The 14,092-nt window shown below is 39.1% G+C and overlaps 1 long non-coding RNA gene across 13 annotated transcripts in view; it reads right to left on the bottom strand.

The window, feature by feature from the left end:
- LOC120360976 (uncharacterized) overlaps positions 1-14,092 on the bottom strand; it is a 93,068-nt gene that overhangs the window by 71,280 nt on the left and 7,696 nt on the right. For 10 of the 13 annotated variants that reach the window (XR_012517992.1, XR_012517989.1, XR_012517994.1 and 7 more), the window contains exon 2: positions 8,618-8,718. The exons of 1 other annotated variant lie outside the window; for it this stretch is intronic. This is a non-coding gene — a long non-coding RNA (uncharacterized LOC120360976). Of the gene's footprint in view, positions 1-8,617; positions 8,719-9,569; positions 12,491-14,092 lie in introns of those variants that run through there. 2 more of the 13 variants (XR_012517990.1, XR_012517993.1) reach the window with 2 other exon arrangements.

Below are 14,092 nucleotides of genomic sequence, written 5' to 3'. Positions count from 1 at the left end.
GACATCATGGTAAGTGAAATAAGCCAGGCACAGAAAGACGAACATTTCATATTCTCACCCATATGTGGGAGCTAAAGAAAAAAACTGAACCCATGTAGACAGAGTAGAGGAGTGGAAGGGAAGTGGGAAATAAGGAGGGATTAGTAAATGGGTACAAAAATACAGTTAAAAAGAACAGATAAGTTTAGTGTTTAGCAGCACAGTAGGGCAACACACTTAACAGTAATTTATTTCATATTTCAAAATAATAGACTAGAATTCGAATATTCCTAACAAGAAGAAACAATAAATGCTTCAGGTGATGGGGTACTCTGCCCTAATTTGATAATTATGCATTGCCTGCTTGCATCAAAATGCCACATCTACCCCATAAATATGTACGGTTATTATGTATCTGTAATAATTAAAAATAAAAATTAAAAAAAATGTTTCTGTTAGTAAAGAGACACCTTTAAGAGAATAAAAAGGCTAGCCACTAGTTAGTAAAAGATAGCTACAACACAGATATGGGGCAGAGAGGGGAGGGGATCAATATATTGATCCCTCATACAAACCAATAAAACAAAGAACACCTACCAGAAAATTAGGCAAAAGACTTCAGTGAGCTTCTCAAACAGAAGATACACAAATGGCCCAAAAGAAACATATAAAAGGCTGCTCAGTCTCATTAGTAATCAGGGAAATGCAAATTAAAACCGACATGGAGTGTGAATTAGTACAACTACTTTGGGAAACTATTCTGTGACCTAGAAATCCACTCTTAGATACATACGTGAGAGAAATAAGTATATATAAGAATGTTCACAGCAGCTTAACTGACAATATCCAAAACCTAGAAATAATCAATCAGAAAATGAAAGACAAAGTGTAATATAATCATACAGCAGAACTCAGCAAGAAAAAAAAAGTAACCAACAACTTGTGTAAATTGCAAAAAACCATTATGTTGGGCAAAAGAAGCCAGATACAGTAGAGTCCATACTGTCTGAGTTCATTTATGTGAAGTTCAAAACCAAGCAAAACGTATGTATAGTGGCCGAAGTCAAAACAGTGTGGATAAAATAGCAGCTTCTTTCTAGAAAAGAGCATGAGAGAACTTTCTGGGGTGTTGGAAATATTCTACATCTTCATCTGGGTAATGTTTACATAGATACATTTATATGTAAAATATTCTCTCAAGCTGCACATTTTCACATTTTATTGTGTATGACATACACCTCAGTTACACACAAAAAACCAATATGTAGCTAACAGAATGGTTAATAAAATTTAAAAGATTGACAATTCTAAGCCTTGGCAAAGAGGTGGATAAGCAGGATTCTCATACATTTTTGCTAGGAATCTAACCTAGTGCAACCACTTTGAAAAATAGTCTGGCATGACTAAGTAAAACTGAAGATATAAAAAAATGTTCATAACAGTATTCATAATGGCTATAAACTGGAGACGAATATCCATCAGAATGAGAATGAAGGCTGGGCATGGTGGCTCACATCTGTAATCCCTGCACTTTGGGAGGCTGAGGCAGGTAGATCACCTGAGTTAGGGAGTTTGAGCTCAGCCTGGCCAACACGATGAAACCCCATCTCTATTAAAAATACAATAATTAGCCAGATGTGGTAGTGCACACCTGTAGTCCCAGCTGAGGCAAAAGAATCACTTGAACCTGGGAGGCAGAGGTTGCAGTGAGCTGAGATCGCACCATTGCACTCCAGCCTGGGTGATAAGAGTGAAACTCAGTCTCCCAAAAAAAAAGAGAGTGAATACAATAATTGTGTTAGATTCGTAGTAGAGATTAGATTAGATTCAGCAATGACTAATGAACAACGTACAGCTCCATAAAACAAAGGTGAATCTCACAAAATGACACTGAGTGAAAGCATCCAAGTAAAGAAAACAAACTAAATGGTTCCATTTATATAAAGTTCAAACAGCAGGGAAAACTAAACTACCAAGTTTGGGTGCAGTCTTAGAAAAGTAAGGAAATGATTTTCATGAAAGTCAGAAGAGAGGTAACATTTTTGAGAAGGAGGAATAATATAGCTGATTAGGGCTTTTAGGAGTGCTGGCATTGGTCTATTTAATGACCTGAATATTGGATACAGAGTTAAGTTTTGTTGATTACAACAAAAGATGCACCACTCAATGATTTTTCTGCGTGTGTGTGTGTGTGTGTGTGTGTTTTGTTTTGTTTTTTAATTTTTATTTTTGAGATGGAGTCTCACTGTGTCACCCAGGCTGGAGTGCAGTGGCACAATCATGGCTCACTGCAACCCCCGCCTCCCGGATTCCAGTGATTCTCCTGCCTCAGCCTCCTGAGTAGTTGGGACTACAGGTGTGAACCACCTCGCCCAGCTAATTTTTGTGTTTTTAGTAGAAATGGGGTTTCACCATATTGGTCAGGCTGGTCTCGAACTCCTGACTTCGTGATACACCCATCTTGGCCCCCTGAAGTGCTGGGATCACAGGCGTGAGCCACTGCACCTGGCCCTGTGTATATGTTATAGTTGACAATAGAAGAAGGTTAAAAATAATCAATGGGACCTGGTGATTGATTGAATTTTGTGGGGGAGGGGAGGAGAAAGAAAGAATCATGAACAAGTCCCAGGTTTCTGACTTGCACAATTGCTTGGGTGGTGATGTCTTTCTTTTCTTTTCTTTTTGTTTGGAAATGGAGTCTTGCTCTGTCACCCAGGCTGGAGTGCAATGGCACAATCTCTGCTCACTACAACCTCTGCCTCCTAGATTCAAGTGATTCTCCTGTCTCACCCGCCCACATAGCTGGGATTATAGGCACCCACCACCACGCCCAGCTAATTTTTTGTACTTTTTCTTTTTTTTTTTAAGTAGAGATGGTTTCACCATGTTGGCCAGGCTAGTCTCAAACTCCTGACCTCAGGCAATCCACCCACCTCGGCCTCCCAAAGTGCTGGAATTACAGGTATAAGCCACCATGCCCAGCCAGTGACAGCTTTCATTAGGATAGCAAACAGCATTTTCAGAGGAAGAATATGAAATAAATCTTGGACATGCTAAATTTAGAATACTTTTGAGACATCCAAGTAGAGATGTCCAGTAGGCAATTAGGTATTAGCAGATGGAGTCCTCAACAGCAGAGGCTAGGGTAAAGATGAAAATGTTGGATTAGCCGGGCGTGGTGGCTCACGCCTGTAATCCAAGCACTTTGGAGGCCAAGGCGGGCAGATCACCTGAGGTTGGGAGTTCAAGACCAGCCTGACCAACATGGTAGGTAAAACCCCATCTTAATACACACACACACACACACACACACACACACACGCACGCACACACATATATATATAATTTAAAAAAATAAATATAAATAAAAATAAAAGAAATCTATGCTTTAAAATGGTAAAAAAAAAAAAAAAAAAAAAAAAAAAAAAGACGCAAGTTTAAAAAAAAGAAAATGTTGGATTCACCCATGAGTGAGGCCATTGACATGGCTGTGACTGCTCAGGAAAAGAAGAATCACAGAAGGGCTTAGGGCTGACTGGTGGAACATCAACATTTAATGCCCAAATACAGGAGAATAAGCCAGCAAAAAAAACCAAAAAACAACAAAAAAAAATTAAGAGTGGTAGAAGGAAAATGAAGAACATGTTATGAACCATTAAGCAAGAGGAAAAAGTGTCTCAAAAGTAAGAAGTCACTCTCAGCAGCTTGATGCATATCTCAGGGGTGTGGGGGACATGGATTATGTGTAATTCTCAGCAAGTCAGTTTTTACTCTATCTCTTTCTGGCTGACTTGACACAAGCAGCAACCCAACAGAAAACCAATGCTTCTGAGAATGGCTGCAAGTTTTTATGTGCTGTCTTTTGAGGTGAGAAGTCAAGGTTGAGCTCTTCTTTCTCCTGATTCTCAGGGAGGAGAGAGGCAGATGTGAGAACACTGATTAGGTATGTGTGTCACTGGGCAGCATCACTGTTAAAAGGTCAGCACACAGATCCGAGCTCACTTTTCTCCCTCCATGTGACTAAAGTGGTTGAGAAGGTTGTCACTCCCCACCTATACCCTCAACTGTCAGGGACAGCCAGGGCCAAACCTACTGCTTGGGCAGAAGTGGCCAGGGCAGGTGTCCAAGGGGCTCACTCTGGTTACATGACCCAGGGCAACTGACAGAAAGGAGTGAGACGTGGGGAAGATCTCAGTGTGTTTGAGAACTGGGGAGATGAAAAGGGTTCATCTCTTGTCCTGCTTTAGTTTGAAACAATTTAAACTTAGATTCCAAAAAAAACCAGTGTTTCCACATGAACCAGCTGGGCTCATCAGTCTTCTATCCTGATGTTTGCTGCCCAAGTCCTAGTTAAGAATAAAATGCACAGTCCTTTTGTTTTCCATTTGTCAGTGCAAATATTTAATACAAATCTTTCTCCCAGGGACCTCATAGACTTGAAAACTGGCTATAGATTGGAGGTGATTCTGATATTCCAGGGATCCTTGACCAGAATAATATGAAATTACCAGAATTACTCACATAAACTCACACACGTAAACTGCATCTCTCTCTCACACACACACACACACACACACACACACACACACACACAGAGAGAGAGAGGCAGGCTTACCTACCTCTCAGAAAATTACACAGATTCAACAAGAATAAATATTAACTAATGTATTCCTTAATGGCTGATGAATAATAATGTTAACTAAAACAAAGACGTTTTATTTTTAAACTCACTACTGTTCCCACCAAATATTTAAATCATAGAGTCTAAACTGACAGAACAGCAAATTAAGACAGTCCTTTGGGAGGGAAATCTGGTGATACGTATTAGAAACCAATCCTATTATTTGTTGCTTTTTTTTAAAAAATGACAAAAAATAGTGACAAAATGATGTTTCATAGATCTTAGTATATTCTTACAATGAATACCATGTAAACACTTTAAAAATGAGATGCTTGAGTGAGAACTAGCTTTGAAGGAGACACGAGGTGTTTACAAATTATATTGAATGATAGCTAGTATTTGTGGAACACCTATGGACTAGGGCTGTGCTGACTGATTGTACACCTGCTGTTTAATTTTGTAATAACCTTACAAGGCAGTGGCACAACTAACATCATTTAACAAATAAAATGAAAACAGAAGCTTAAGTTTAGTATCTAGTATTATTGAGGAGGGACATAGCAGAATCAGGATTTAAAACCATGAAACCTTGATTTCAGAACCTATACTTCCACTCACTGTGCCAATGTCATAAAAAATACATACCTTTGAATAAATTACTTAGTATGCATCAATGTTATATATTTCTTTTTTTTTTTTTTTTGAGACGGAGTTTCGCCCTTGTTACCCAGGCTGGAGTGCAACGGCGCGATCTCGGCTCACCGCAACCTCCACCTCCTGGGTTCAGGCAATTCTCCTGCCTCAGCCTCCAGAGTAGCTGGGATTACAGGCACGCGCCACCATGCCCAGCTAATTTTTTGCACCTTTAGTAGAGACGGGGTTTCACCATGTTGACCAGGATGGTCTCAATCTCTTGACCTCGTGATCCACCCGCCTCGGCCTCCCAAAGTGCTGGGATTACAGGCTTGAGCCACCGCGCCCGGCCATATATTTCTTAATATACAGCAATGTACATAAAACATCAATGTTATGTATTTATCTGATATACATCAATGTATGAGTTCACAGCTCTTATCACTAAGGATTTTTGGGTTTCTTTAGTAAATTTTTTTTTATATACTATCTAGTCTAAGGTATTTTGTTATTCTTTAGTAAATTTTAAGAAAACTGTCACGAATTAATAGTACGGATGATACAAATATATGGCAAAAGTAACAAGGAGGCACTTCAGTGACTGAAGTTTGGAGAACAAAACTCTCACCTTCTCAAAAGGCACTTTCTTCTTTCTAAGCTGCAATACTGTATGAAACTTTCACAACTACATAGTACTTCAAGAATTTTTTCAAAAAAATAAAACAACCCCTCCTGAAGTATTTTTCAAATAAAACAAGAGTAAAAGCACTATCTTAATGGGTACTCTCAGAAATTGGAAACATCTTTCACATCTAACATAGGAGTTAAGTACGGTTATCAGCTTGATTAAATAGTCCTTAATCATTACATTAATGATGATAAGAAAAAGAGATCATACCATACTCTCAATTGTTACAAGAGCCTGAGTATACATATACTGTGTATCATGATAAAGTCTCTTTAGACCCAAAATTAAAGGTGAAAAGAGAAATGAAAACAGGGAGAGATGATATGAGGCTTTTCCCTCAACTAATTTACTCTAATACTATCTTTGTAATACATGTGTTTAGAACAAAACAGTGCTACAATGACCATCTAGGTTAAAACCATTATCAGAGAGGCAACTCCAGAATAGACAGACACAGTATGCTCCTCGATGGAAAGACCTGCTAGTGAGAACTGACTCCTTCCCATATTCATCTATAAATTTAGCACAACTCTAATCAAAATCTCAATGGAATTTGTCTTAAAACTCATCGAAATAATTCTAAAATTCACCAGAAGCAGTAAATTCATCAGAATAGCTAAGAAAAATTTTAAAATGAGCATATTTGCCCTATTAGATATCAAACTTCTATAAAAAGCTACAGGGGAGAAGAGGTAATAGAATAAGCACAGACAGACCTGTCACTGGAACAGAACTGAGAATCCATAAAGAGGCCTTATGTATGCAGGAAAACCTTGTGGCATTTGAAATATGAACAAGTCAGTGAACTGAGAGATGCAAAAGCCTTTCCATTTGGGAAAAAATTAGACTCCTACCCTCACACTAGACACAAAAGGAAATTCCATACACACTAAATGAGCTCAGTGTGAAAAAAATTTTTCACATAAAATATATGAAAATATTTAAAAGATAATCTTGGGATGGTAGAGATTTTGCTGAACAAGAAAAAAAAAAAACCAAAAACCCAAAAGCTATAAAGAAGTGATTTTCAAATTGAATAATGAAGAATATTTTTTAAGTTAAAGATTTGACCACATAAGTTAAAACTTCTATATAAAGACACCATAAACAAAATTAAACGACAAGTAACAAATGAGAAGAAAATACGTGTAGCATATATAACAAAAGATTAACCATCGTGATATTTAAAGAACTCTTATAAAGCAATAAGAAGAAAAGATAAACAACCCAGAAGGGGGAAAAATGGGCAAAGGTATGAACAGGCAATATCCAGAAGACTAATGTAACACCTAGTAAACTACGATCTAGGGGATTAAAGAAGTCATGTTTGTTAAAACTAACAAATTACACATATTTACATGACATAAGAATGGAAAATACCCTTCTAAACTTGAATCTACAGACAAAAATGACCAAGAAAAATCATTAATATTTTCATAGACTTAAAAAGACCTTTGTACTAGCATTTGTCTAAATCAACGTGAAAAATTCTAAGATTTATCTAGGCAGGAGAAGAAACACAGTTAATAAAAACATGAAAAACTCATTATCAAACAAGGTGATTAAAAATTAAAAAATACTTTTACTGGTGGAATTTTTAACAACATGGGAAAATAGTTGTGATATTTTGTCTGTTTGTTTGTTTGTTTTTAAACAGAGTCTCACTGTCACCCATGCTGGAGTACAATGGCACAATCTTGGCTCACTGAAACCTCTGCCTCCCTGGTTCAAGTGATTCTCCTCCCTCAGCCTCCCAAGGAGCTGGGATTAATTTTTGTATTTTTGGTAGAGACTGGGTTTCACTATGTTGGCTAGGGTGGTCTCAAACTCCTGACCTCAGATGATCCATCCACCTCAGCCACCCAAAGTGATGGGATTATGGCCACCACACCCAGCCGCAATATGTTAAGTGAGAAAAAGACATATTAAACATACAGTAAGATCTCAACCATGTTCTAAAATAATGTTTTATGAGTACCTTTATGCCAGGGACCAGGACTATTTACATGTACTAGTGCACTTCATAGTCACAATAATTCCATGAGTTAACACTATTAGTACCCTCATTTTATGGAAGAAGAAACTGAAACAAGAGATCAAGTGACAGAGCCAAGACTTCAACTCAGGTTGACTCCAGAGTCCCAGATCTTAACCACTAGCACAATGTACAGAAATTAATCAAACCCTTTAAACACAGTGGAGTTGAGTATACTGTCTACTTTAATTCCCTATTTTGTTAGATTTTCTACTACTTTATTTCTCAAATACAATGATTTTTAAAAGGATCAAAAATCATAAGACAGCAACAGTGTCCCTGAAATTCCCATAGAGATGCTAACTACAAAATAAAACTTTAATCCAAATCATAAGCTTTAAACATTTTAGTACAAGAACATTTTTCTAAATGAATTTTATGTGGATCTATACATAAGAAACAGATTAAAGCAGTATTTTTTTTTCTATCAGTGTATTTTAAAGCTCAAATGTGGCAGAGTATGGTGGCTCATGCCTGTAATCACAGCACTTTGGGAGGCTGAGGGAGGGCATATTATTTGAGGTCAGGAGTTCGAGACCAGCCTGAACAACATGGTGAAACCATGTCTCTACTAAACACACACACACACACACACACACACACACACACACACACACACACAGGATTAACAGGACATGGTGGCACATGCCTGCAGTCCTACCTACTCAGGAGGCTGAGGCAGGAGAATCGCTTCAAGCTGGGAGGAGGTTGCAGTGAGCCAAGATTGCACCACTGCATTCCAGTGACAGAGTGAGACTCCATCTGAAAACAAAAAACAAAAAACAAAATTCTAATGTAGAACATGTATAATGAGAACAATAAAATTCTTCTGATGAACACAAACTTTAAACTATGGATGATTAGGCAGTCTTAGGTCAAATTTGTTTTGTTTTGATTGCATGTTATCAAGAAAAACCTGACTGACAAAGATGAGTAGATGATAAAGCTTGTTTTGCAAATGATAAAGAATGTTTTTCATGTGTTTTTTAAATAGTATATTTTTCTAAGGATTTAATTACACCTGTCCAGAAGTTTTAAAAGTAGGACATTTCTAAATTAATTCTGTAATAATGTTAAGGAATTGAATACTTGGTAGTTGTAAACTTTTTGGTAAAAAATAAAAACTTTACAGTATGTACTAATGCCGATATACGCATAAGGCAGTCACGTCATTGCACAATGCAGTTAGTACTGCGAGTACTCAATATGCTTATGTAATGTTACCTGAGCAAACAAGCACCACCCTGAAATTTCAAAATATCAACATAAAACTATAGTCTTACTAATCAATAATATTTTTATCCTTTCTGAGAAGGAAAAGAAAAAAACAATTTTAATTAAAAAATAAAATGGTTTTTTTTTCCTGAGACGACGACTTCTCAAATGACAGTCTCGCTCTGTTGCCCAGGCTGGAGTGCAGTGGTGTGATCTCGGCTCACTGCAACCTCCACCTCTAGGGTTCGAGCAATTCTCCTGCCTCAGCCTCCCTAGTAGTAGCTGGGACTACAGGTATGTGCCACCATGCCCAGCTAATTTTTATATTTTTAATAGAGAAGGGATTTCACCATGTTGTCCAGGATGGTCTCAATCTCTTGGCCTCGCGATATACCCACCTTAGCCTCCCAAATGCTGGGATTACAGACATGAGCCACCACGTTCAGCCTAAAAAAATAAAATGGCATTCAAAAACTTTCAAGTCTATACACAGAGTGAGAAATTCTATTCCAAGGATTGTTGTCCTGGGTATGAGCATTATAGACAATTTACATTTTCTTCCTTTTGCTTATTTTCTCTCAAATATTCTAAATGCATTGGTTTTTGTTTATTTGTTTGTTTGTTTGTTTGCCTTTTGACTTTTTACATTATTTTGAGACGGAGTTTTGCTCTGTGGCCCAGGCTGGAGTGCATTGGTGCAATCTCAGCTCACTGCAACCTCTGCATCCCAGGTTCAAAGGAATTTTCATGCCCCAGCCTCCCAGGTGACTGAGACTACAGGTGCACACCCCACCATGCCTGGCTAATTTTTGCATTTTTGGTAGAGACGGGGTTTCACCATATTGGCCACGCTGGTTTTAAACTCCTGACCTCAGGTGATCCACCTGCCTCAGTCTCCCAAAGTGCTGAGATTATAGGCGTGAGCTACCATGCCTGGCCAACTTTTTATTTTAAAAGTACCATAATTACAAATCATAGGAATTTTCAAAAAAGTAGCACACAGGGAGGTCCCAAGTTCACTCACCCAAATTCCTCCAATGTTGTAACTTATGTGACTCTAGTACACTGTCACCATCGGGAAACTGACCTTGGTACAATCCCAAGTTTATTTAGGTTTCAACAGTTTTGTACGTAAAATGGGACTTGAGAATGCTAGGATTTGTATGCAGTATGCGTGTGTGTGGTTGTATGAAATTTTGTCACATTTGCAGCTTTGTATAATGACACCTGAGATAGAGAACTGTTCCATCCCTACACAGCTCCCTCATGCTACCACTTTATAACCACACCAACCCTCACCTCCCATTCCTAACTCCTAGCAACCACTAAATCTGTTCTCCACGTTTGCAATCTTGTTATTTCAATAATGTTATATAAATGCAATCATACAGTATGTAACCTTTAACTCTCTCTCTCTCTTTTTTTTTTTTGAGATGGAGTCTTGCTCTGTCACCCAGGCTGGTGTGCAGTGGGCACAATCTTGGCTCACTGCAATCTCTACTTTCTGGGTTCAAGTGAGTCTCCCACCTCAGCCTCTTGAATAGCTGGCTTACAGGCTTGCACCACCATGCCAGGCTAATTTTTGTATTTTTTGTAGAGACACAGTTTCGTCATGTTGGTCAGACTGGTCTTGAACTCCTGACCTCAGGTGATCCACCCGCTTTGGCCTCACAAAGTGCTGGGATTACACGTGTGATCCACACCGAGCCTTCACTCAGTATAACTCTGTCGAGATAACCTGGCAGTACAAATCAGTTGTCCTCATATATTAAAATTTAGCACGATATGCGCTTGAGTGTATATACACATTTATAACATTTTAAAGTTTAAAACATTAAAATGTGAATCAAAGGTGTATGAAATCCCTGTTTCACTGACACAGAACAAGGATTCTGAGATACAAATTGTGAAAACTGGTAATCTAACACATGTCTAGCACAATCCATTAGAGGTTGAGTATTCCTTATCTGAATGCTTTGGAGCAGAAATCTTTGCATTTGGAATTTTTTCAGATTTGGGAATATGTGCATTATATACTGGTTGAGCATCCCAAATCTGAAAGTGCAAAATCCAAAATGTTCCAAAATCCCAAAACTCTGAGTGCCAATATGACACTCAAATGAAATGCTCACCAGGGAATTTCAGAGTTTGGATATTCAGATTGGGGATCCTCAGCCTGTACGAGCACTTTATAGAAGAAAGGCCCAGGGCTCAGTGCTATGTCTTACCAGTGTTTACAAGAGGACATGGGTTACCAGAACACCTGGTTTTGCACTTTTTATGGCCAAGCTCTGGATTCTGGTTCTTTCCCAACCTAGTTGAGTATGTTACATTCAAATATGACCACTTGCTCTTCTCAAATGACCACAGTTTGCTCCCCTTTCAAGTTCTTCCTAATGATTGAGAAAATAAACTCCTCTTAAATTTCCGGATCCGGCTAAATCCGGGTGGTGCTTTAGATAGCACCACACCTCAAGTCCAGTTCTCCCGTCTCTGTGTACAGCAGGTCCACAGGACAAGGCCTCCCTCAGAAAGAGCTACCCCAACCTAGGACAGATTCAAACAAACTCTTTTCCCCTTCCCTCCCTCCAGGTGCCGAGATTCCCGATCTCCTTCCTCTGTAGGCTAACTGGCTGTCTTCCCGATAGCTCACCCCCACTGCCTAGCGGTGAGCTAACTGGGTGTGACAAACCAAGTCCGCACACCTGGTTTAGAAGGCAAACACTCTAGGAACTTACTTCTCAAATACCAATACCTTCACAGTAATTTCCCTGCCTTTCCAAAGAGTGTTCTAAACAGGTAAAAGCTATAATAAAACTCTACATATTTTTGTTATACAGATCAAAAGTGGCAGCATTTTTTTTTTTTTGCAATTTTAAGAATCTGGTTGATGTAGTTATCGCTCTAACAATATTATCTAAATGGAATTAGAAGTAGTGGTAAAAGGCTGGTTGTGGTGGCTCACAACTCTAATCCTAAGCACTTTGGGAGGCCAAGGTGGGAGGATTGGTTGAGGCCAGGAGTTTGAGACCAGCCCAGGCAACAAAGTGAGAACTTGTCACTACGAAAAATAGAAAAAATGAGCCAGGCATGGTGGGGTGTGCACCTGTAGACCCAGCTACTTGGGAAGCTGAGGTGGGGGGATTACTTGATGTGGGGAGGTTGACGCTGCGGTAAGCCATGATTGCACCACTGCACCCAGCCTGGGGAGACGGAGTGAGACAATGTCTCAAAAACTAAAGGAAAGAAAAGAAAAAAGGAAAGGAAGGAAAGAACGGGAAAGCAGGGAAGGAAGAGAAGGCAGGAAAAAGGAGGGGAGGGGAGGGGAGGGGAGGGGAGGAGGACGGAGAGAGGGAGGGAAAGGAAGAAAAAAGAAAGAAGGGAAGACAGGAAGACAGAAAGAAAGAGTAGTGGTAAAGAGATTGGACTCTTGAGCCAGACTGCCTGGGTTAGAATCAGGCCTCTGCCACTGTACTACCTGGATCAAGTGTGTCAGTTTGTGTGGCTCAGTTTACTCATCTGTAAAATGGTGATAAAAGCTACCTGCCTCGTGGGACTGTTGTGAGACTTTAATAATATATGTAAAGCATTTAGACCACCGCCTAGCACATAGTGTTATCTGTAAGTATTAACATTTATCTCTACTACAGTCCAGATTCACTTCTTTGTGATATTTCTCTATTCTGCTAGGACTCTTTTCAGTTCAACCTGCTTCTAAAATTTCCATACCAAGAAACAATGACAATGTTAGGAATTTTATTTCTTAAATTCATCTTGGTTAGTCAAAACTACTAGAACAAATTCTCTTTTATGTCCTAGCAGTTATTAACAATTCACTAAATATAAATGCTAGCATTTAAAGTACAGGAGTAATGGAACAAATGCCAAGCCAAAGCAGGCTATTTATCAGAACACATACATGACATTCCCATTAAAAAAAAGAAAAGGAGGAATAATATGGTCATATGGATGTTTGTCTATGTGTCAAATGGCTCTGGAAAGTTTCACAGCGGCCTACTGACAGGGAGAACTGTCTGTTTGGGGGAAGGGATATGATGACTTTTCACTGTACATGCCTTGTTATCTTTCAAACCTGAAGCAGCAAATGCATCACCTAGACAAGATTTAATTTTTAAAATGGGGGTGCAGAGGTGACTCTAAATAAGTACTCTGGAAGCCAGGTGTCAAGTCTCAATTTGCTACTACCTGTGTTAGCTGGGGCAAGTTGCTTAACCTCTGAGTCTCAGACAAAGCAAGGAGCAATAAATACTTCTAAGTTCTATATATATTTTTTTTGAGACAGAGTTTCGCTCTTGTTGTCCAGGCTGGAACGCAATGGTGCGATCTCGGCTCACTGCAGCCTTCACCTCCTGAGTTCAAGTGATTCTCCTCTCTCAGTCTCCTGAGTAGCTATTACAAATGCCCACCACCATGCATGGCTATTTTTTTACTTTTTCTTTTTTTTTTTTTTTTTTGAGATGGAGTTTCACTCATCGCCCAGGCTGGAGTGCAGTGGCGTACTCGGCTCACTGCAACCTCCGCCTCCAGGGTTCAAGCGATTCTCCTGCCTCCACCTCAGGAGTAGCTGGGATTACAGGTGCACACCACCACACCCAGTTAATTTTTTATATTTTTAGTAGAGACGGAGTTTCACCACGTTGGCCCGGCTGGTCTCAAACTCCTGGCCTCAGGTGATCTGCCCACATCAGACTCCCAAAGTGCTGGGATTACAGATGTGAAACACCACACCTGGCCCTAGGTTCTATTCTAAAAGTTTTATTATCTCAATGGGGTAGTAAATAGATGGTACTTTTTTATTAAGGTATGAGAGAGGTAGTAATCCAAGATTTTGTAAAACAAGGCAACTTTTTTTGTGGACTTCATTTTCAAATACAGTGGACCCTTGAACAACACGGGTTTG

Source organism: Saimiri boliviensis, chromosome 6 (genome assembly GCF_048565385.1).
Source record: "Saimiri boliviensis isolate mSaiBol1 chromosome 6, mSaiBol1.pri, whole genome shotgun sequence".
Lineage (NCBI taxonomy): Eukaryota > Metazoa > Chordata > Mammalia > Primates > Cebidae > Saimiri > Saimiri boliviensis.
The sequence above is the reverse complement of the archived record's forward strand: the minus strand, read 5'-3'. Positions and strand labels throughout refer to the sequence as shown.